This window comes from Lolium rigidum, chromosome 7 (assembly GCF_022539505.1).
Source record: "Lolium rigidum isolate FL_2022 chromosome 7, APGP_CSIRO_Lrig_0.1, whole genome shotgun sequence".
Lineage (NCBI taxonomy): Eukaryota > Viridiplantae > Streptophyta > Magnoliopsida > Poales > Poaceae > Lolium > Lolium rigidum.
Window position 1 is genome coordinate 25,374,837 of NC_061514.1, and position 6,998 is coordinate 25,381,834.

A 6,998-nucleotide genomic window follows, 5' to 3' on the forward strand; every position below is an offset into this window, starting at 1 on the left:
GTTGTAATAATGCTTATGTGGGTGTTGTCTGTGTGTAATGTGAGTGAAAGAATGTTGTCCGCGTCGGACAAAGAACAAAAGAAAAGAAAAAGAACTGATGAATCATCGAAATTATGGCACTGTCGCTTAGGCCATATTTCGAGGGGAGAATAGAAAGACTCGTTAAAAATGATATTCTTCCTCCATTAGAATTCTCGAGACATAGAACGATGCATCGATTGCATTAAAGGAAAATTTGTAAAGCAAATTAAAAAGGGTGCAAATCAAAGCACATCAACACTAGAAATAATTCACACCGATATATGTGGACCATTTCCTATGAAAAGTATGGATGGCTAACATTCACAGATGATTACTCCCGATATGGTTATTGATACGTCTCAAACGTATCTATAATTTCTTATGTTCCATGCTACTTTTATGATGATACTCACATGTTTTATATACATTTTATGTCATTATTATGCATTTTCTGGCACTAACCTATTGACGAGATGCCGAAGAGCCGATTCTGTTGTTTTACGCTGTTTTTGGTTTCGAGAAATCCTACAAAGAAAATATTCTCGGAATTGGACGAAATCAACGCCCAGGGTCTTATTTTTCCACGAAGCTTCCAGAAGACCGAAAGGGAAACGAAGTGGGGCGACGAGGCCCCGTACCCATAGGACGGCGCGGCCAGAGGGAGGCCCGCGCCGCCCTATGGTGTGGGTCCCCTGTCAGCCCTCTGACTCCGCCCTTCCGCCTACTTAAAGCCTTCGTCGCGAAAACCCTAGTACCGAGAGCCACGATACGGAAAACCTTCCAGAGACGCCGCCGCCGCCAATCCCATCTCGGGGGATTCAGGAGATCGCCTCCGGTACCACTGCCGGAGAGGGGAATCATCTCCCGGAGGTCTCTTCATCACCATGATCGCCTCCGGATCGATGTGTGAGTAGTTCACCCCTGGACTATGGGTCCATAGCGGTAGCTAGATGGTTGTCTTCTCCTCATTGTGCTATCATGTTAGATCTTGTGAGCTGCCTATCATGATCAAGATCATCTATTTGTAATGCTACATGTTGTGTTTGTTGGGATCCGATGAATATGGAATACTATGTCAAGTTGATTATCAATCTATCATAAATGTGTTGTTTATGTTCTTGCATGCTCTCCGTTGCTAGTAGAGGCTCTGGCCAAGTTGATACTTGTAACTCCAAGAGCGAGTATTTATGCTCGATAGTGGGTTCATGCCTCCATTGAATCCGGGACAAGTGACGAGAAAATTCTAAGGTTGTGGATGTCTTGTTGCCACTAGGGATAAAACATCAATGCTTTGTCTAAGGATATTTGTGCTGATTACATTACGCACCATACTTAATGCAATTGTCTCGTTGTTTGCAACTTAATGCTGAAAGGGGTTCGGATGATAACCTGAAGGTGGACTTTTTAGGCATAGATGCATGCTGGATAGCGGTCAATGTACTTTGTCGTAATGCTCTGATTAAATCTCATAGTACTCATCGTGATATATGTATGTGCATTGTTATGCCTTCTTTATTTGTCAATTGCCCAAGTGTAATTTGTTCACCCAACATGCCATTTATCTTATGGGAGAGACACCACTAGTGAACTGTGGACCCCGGTCCATTCTTTACATCTGAAATACAATCTACTGCAAACTCTGTTCTTTACTGTTCTTCGCAAACAAACATCATCTTCCACACTATACATTTAATCCTCTCGTTTACAGACAAGCCGGTGAGATTGACAACCTCACTCGTTACGTTGGGGCAAAGTACTTTGATTGTGTTGTGCGGGTTCCACGTTGGCGCCGGAATCCCTGGTGTTGCGCCGCACTACACTCCGCCACCAACAACCTTCACGTGTTCCTTGACTCCTACTAGTTCGATAACCTTGGTTTCTTACTGAGGGAAAGCTTGTCGCTGACAATGTGAGTGATGTCTACATGTCCACAAACCCCGTGCAGCATCAACGCACCAAACACATCGAGATTGATCTACACTTCGTTTGAGATCGTGTTGCGTTGGGGCACATCCGAGTTCTTCATGTGCCTTCGTCACGGCAATTTGCGGACATCTTCACCAAAGGCCTGCCATCGCCGCTATTTTTGGACTTCCGATCCAGTCTCAGCTTCCGAGAATCTCCCGTTGCGGCTAGCGGGGGATGTTAGGCATACCGCATCATCTAGGATATGCGGTTATATCCTTCCATACTTTGTGCCTGAGATATTCTATAATCAGGCCATTATGGTTGAGATTTGTGATTGGTTTGTTTCCATGTATATATTGTAATTGTCTATATATATGAGATAACACAGAACCCACAATTATGGTCAATCCTAACCTATTCTAGCACCTAGCAATAACAGAAGTGCACCTGTAAAACCAGATTAGAGATTTCCTTTCAATATTTGCACTCACATTGAAAGTACATAGGCCCAAGTGCAAAATAATGCATATGATTAAGGCATCTCTACTGTAGAACATACTTTTTTTATAAGGAGAGTAGGAGACAAAATACCACCTCTCAACCGTGTAGAAACAAAGCGTAACACGACTACACAATTTGTTTTCGCAGCCAAGGCTCTGGGTGGCCAAGAAAACTATTGATTCATTCCTCCTTTGTCCTTTCAACCCATTGCAGATTGTTTGATAGCATTAGAGCTCTTTAGGATGCCTAACCTGACAGTTTGAAAAAAATTAATTAATGTGTGTGGATAGGCACATAGAAATCAAGATGCACACAAAATGATTGATGTAAGAAATATCATGTGGCCAACCATACCTTCTGGGATGCATGATTTGGTATTTTGTCACTTTGACCACCTGTGACATGCTTCAGAATCAAATGGTGTGCACCTTTTGTCCTAATACCTCTTAAGATAAGTCTCACTGGTAATCAATATTGGTGTATCTCATGTTAGCTTTTTCGCTTAAAAGCATTACAGTCCCTCATACATTCATAATAACGTCTCTATGGATCTCATTGTGTAAGTCTTTGAGTAACTAATATAAGAGCTCTTTCCCTGAAAATGGTTACTCATTGGAAGGGCCCACATGAACCAACTTCAGTGATTTTCTGCAGCACATGGAGATGAAGTGGGTATGCAATAAATTTAACGACTTTAGTCTCCACAAGGAAAAAATATGACTACAACATCATCTACCTTGTGACTTCATTATGATGAGGTTGATCTAATTTTGTATGTCTTGCAACTTTCAAGAATAGGCCAAATATAAATGAAGAAAACGGCAACAGTACATACAAAGCCATACTATGGTTGCAGAACATCGTATGATAGTCTATAAAGAAAACTACCAATAAATTGAACTGTGTTTTCAAAATAATGATTAAAGAGCAATGCACCAAATCACATACTAAATTTCATAAATTAATTTTCCAGGTGGTTCCACTTCTCTATTCACAAAGATAATGAAAAGGAACCAGAGGCATTCTAGATAATGAAGTCATACTGCTGCTAATAGCAATTATATGGTACAAGTCTTGAATTCATCTCAGCAAACTTACTAATAGGGTAGTCACATCACAGATGCACTTGTACAACATAACTTTGCTAGTCGCATGGAAAAAAGTATTATCAAGTCTTAGATGTATTAGGAAACAGTGAGCCTAATATTTAGAATTTTTTGTAATAGTCACATCTATGAAGAAACGAAAATACACCCTCCAAAATTCCCCTATACGAACAACCAAAATTCATCTCAGCAAACTTACTAACAGGGTAGTCACATCACCTGCTCCTACAGGCTCCCTAGAGTTGCATTCGTCGGCCATCGCCTCGCAACGCTAGAGGGAGAGAGGTGGAGAGTCAGGTGGGGCGGGGCTGCGCGACGAGGTCACGATGTAGAGGAGGCGAAGGCGCAGTCGAGGAGAACCCATACATTATCAAATCTGAAACACAGGGAAATGGGCATGACATGTCTGTGCAGTTCGCAGGTAGGTTGGCGTAGTAAAATATTACCTTGATGGCAACCTAAGACAGACTCGGTTGTTGTTACAAAACATAAGTTGAAGTAAGGCGCAAATGTCACATGCATGGAAGGATCCCTAAGTGCCTACTCAAAATGAGAATTCTAATAGTGCACCAAAGGGAACATACAGTTGTGAGATGAAAAAAAAAAACTAATTCGGCCAACACTAACTGAGGTACTCAACGACTTAAGGATATGGAGGGTATGAAAAAAACATCCATTATCTTCTTCTTTTCTTTGGAAATTACAGGCAAAAAAGGCAGATCGGTGTGACCAACAATAATATTCCTTGGCACATTAAACATTCAACACAAGTAAATTCTTTTACTAATTGATGAGACAAACGGCTTCGCGCCAATATCATCCCTTTTAGGCGAAAGATTGGACGACATACATTTCAATATCTAAAAAACCAAGCCCTAGATGCCTCAACACAATTGTAAAGTCACAGAGAAACCAATCAGAAATATATGAACTACCATATCCTAATGAAATTCTAGTAATCACGAAATGCTCACATAAAGAACAGCTGAATTGTGCTATTTTTACCATCATCTGAATAGTGAGAAGATGAAATATACCAGACTTTAATTAGTGATGGAGAGGATTTGATTTCCAGTAATACAAAAAACAGCGTCCCAGTGTGTAATTAACCAAATGAAGGTCAACAAAAATTTGGTATCAACACAAGAAAGTAAAATTGCGTCGCCTGTCTATTTTTTCATTCCCCATTTAATCACATGTACCATTGGACTGCATAAATATGAAATATGCTAAAACTGGTATTACCACCTACACGACACCGCCATAGTGTGTGAAACAGTAAAGGAAAATAGAACGATTACATGCAGATATAATCATAAAAGAAGTAAATCCCATCGACTGAAACCAATCGATTATCACCATCCTCGTCAAGGACAGTCTAGATGTATGTTTTCAGTTAACCCACCCAAGTTTTAAGTGTTGATCACCAAACTATCTCCATTAATTCACAGCTGAAAATAGATTCATATGAGAAACAAACTAAAAAGAAGTCATACCTGCTGCAGGTCCTCCGGTGACCAAACACCGGCGGCGCCGCCACCCAAGTGATGCTTCTCCCTACCACCGGTGGAGCTCGTGCTACTACTGCTCCCCTGCATCTTGTGAGAACTGCCTGATGTGTTCTCAGTTTCATCGGTAATGCAAAACAGTAAAAGTTGCAAGTTAAGAGCATGATAATACAGCGATGGTATTCTTAAAATTCTCTATCTAGTTGTACAGTAAACAGACCATTGTTTCAATGGGTGCCTTTGTTTGGTCATCATTAGAATGGTATTGCTAGTCCATTCATGTACTCTTGCTCTTTCGACAAGCATTCTTCAGACCATTGTCCACCTATTTTGCTCTTTATTGAAGTCAGGATTTGGACACTGCAAAGAAAAGACCATCACTGTAAAAGAATAAGCTTGCAGTACTAAAGAGTTAAGTTGATGCAGAGGCCAGAGCTTGTTAATTCTTGGTTAACATTGGTTCCTTATTTTCTTGTGTGACGATCTGCTACCTTGTTGTGCTGATTTAGTATTTGGTTATATCCATCAGGTTTCTGCAGCCTAGAAGACATAACCAAAATTACAGTTCGAGAGCAATAACAGGGCATAGAACGTGAATTTGACATGAAATTTTGGCATAGAATAACAAGCACACGAGCAAAGTTGCAGACAATCTGCATCAGATACTTGAACCCCATCTTACTTAATATACTGGATAGCCATGGTGCAATTTTGCAATTTTGCAATTTCTTTTTATGTGTATCTAACAGAGCAATCACTCTCTGAAATAATCCAATGGAAGTAAGCATCTAGCTCGTGTGGGGAAAGTAAATGCTTACCTACAAAGAAATATTGTTTCACTCCGATTGATTTATTCAATATTCACTTCAACTTTCAGTGAGCTTCTCAGGTTTACAAAGGAAAGATACTTAGAACATTAACTGGAGATAAGTTTAGACCGAGCAAAGAACACCAACTTAAAACATGCTCAAAGTTCAGACACAGAAGGCTAGTTAGCTGCATCTTAAGACATGGATAGATAGGTGCGTTGACTGAAAGTTCAACTTTCAACCTACAGACAAGTTTTATTCAACAAGCATGCATTCCAATAAACTTGTCATGTTGAAATGCCTTTCATATGTAGGGAACTTTGTATACAAATACTGCAATTTGTGGTAATGACACCACAGTCAACTTGGCATCAGGAAATAATACCTCGTGGGTACCAAGAATAACACAGTGAGCAGGAATGAAAATCCGCCGTTGGTCTGTCGCCGGTGTTATTTTTTGGAGTAACAAGCACTAGTACAAGTACAAGCATGCAAAAATTGTGGCTGTACTAACACAAGAGGAGAAGGGCCTCACTAGCAGCATCAGCTTGTCGTGGAAGTGGTCGGCCAACCGGAAGCAACACCTCCGGGCAGGCGACCGGCAGCAGTGCCTCCGTATCTACCTGACGGTCGCTGTCACGGACATACGTTGGCGAATGAAACCGTCGCGCTGCCTTCCTAGTCCCCGTCGGCCACCACCATGCTTGGAGCTCGGCCCTTTCCTTGGATACAACTCCCACTCCTCGGACCACATAGCCTGTAGGTGATACAATGCAATCAGAGATGAAACTGCAAGTGATACAAGTAATCTAAAACTGCTTAATTATTCAGCAACATTTTCAGAGGACATATGCATGTGTTGTAGGCTTTTAGCAAATTAAACGCATCCTCAAGAGGGAGATAAACCAAATTTGAGTAATAAAGGTAATGGTAACAAAACGAAGTGCGAGTACTAGTGTTCACTATCTGTTATAAGCATGTATACAACGAAGTGGCAGTTATTAGTCATGCTTCCAGGAAATCATTGCATAAGGGCATGTACATTGGTACAGACGGCTAGCGTCTATAGCAAATGTCCACCTCACCTGTAGACATCTTTACAGACAGCACGTACAATAGTAAGTATGTTTATCCGTCTATAACGC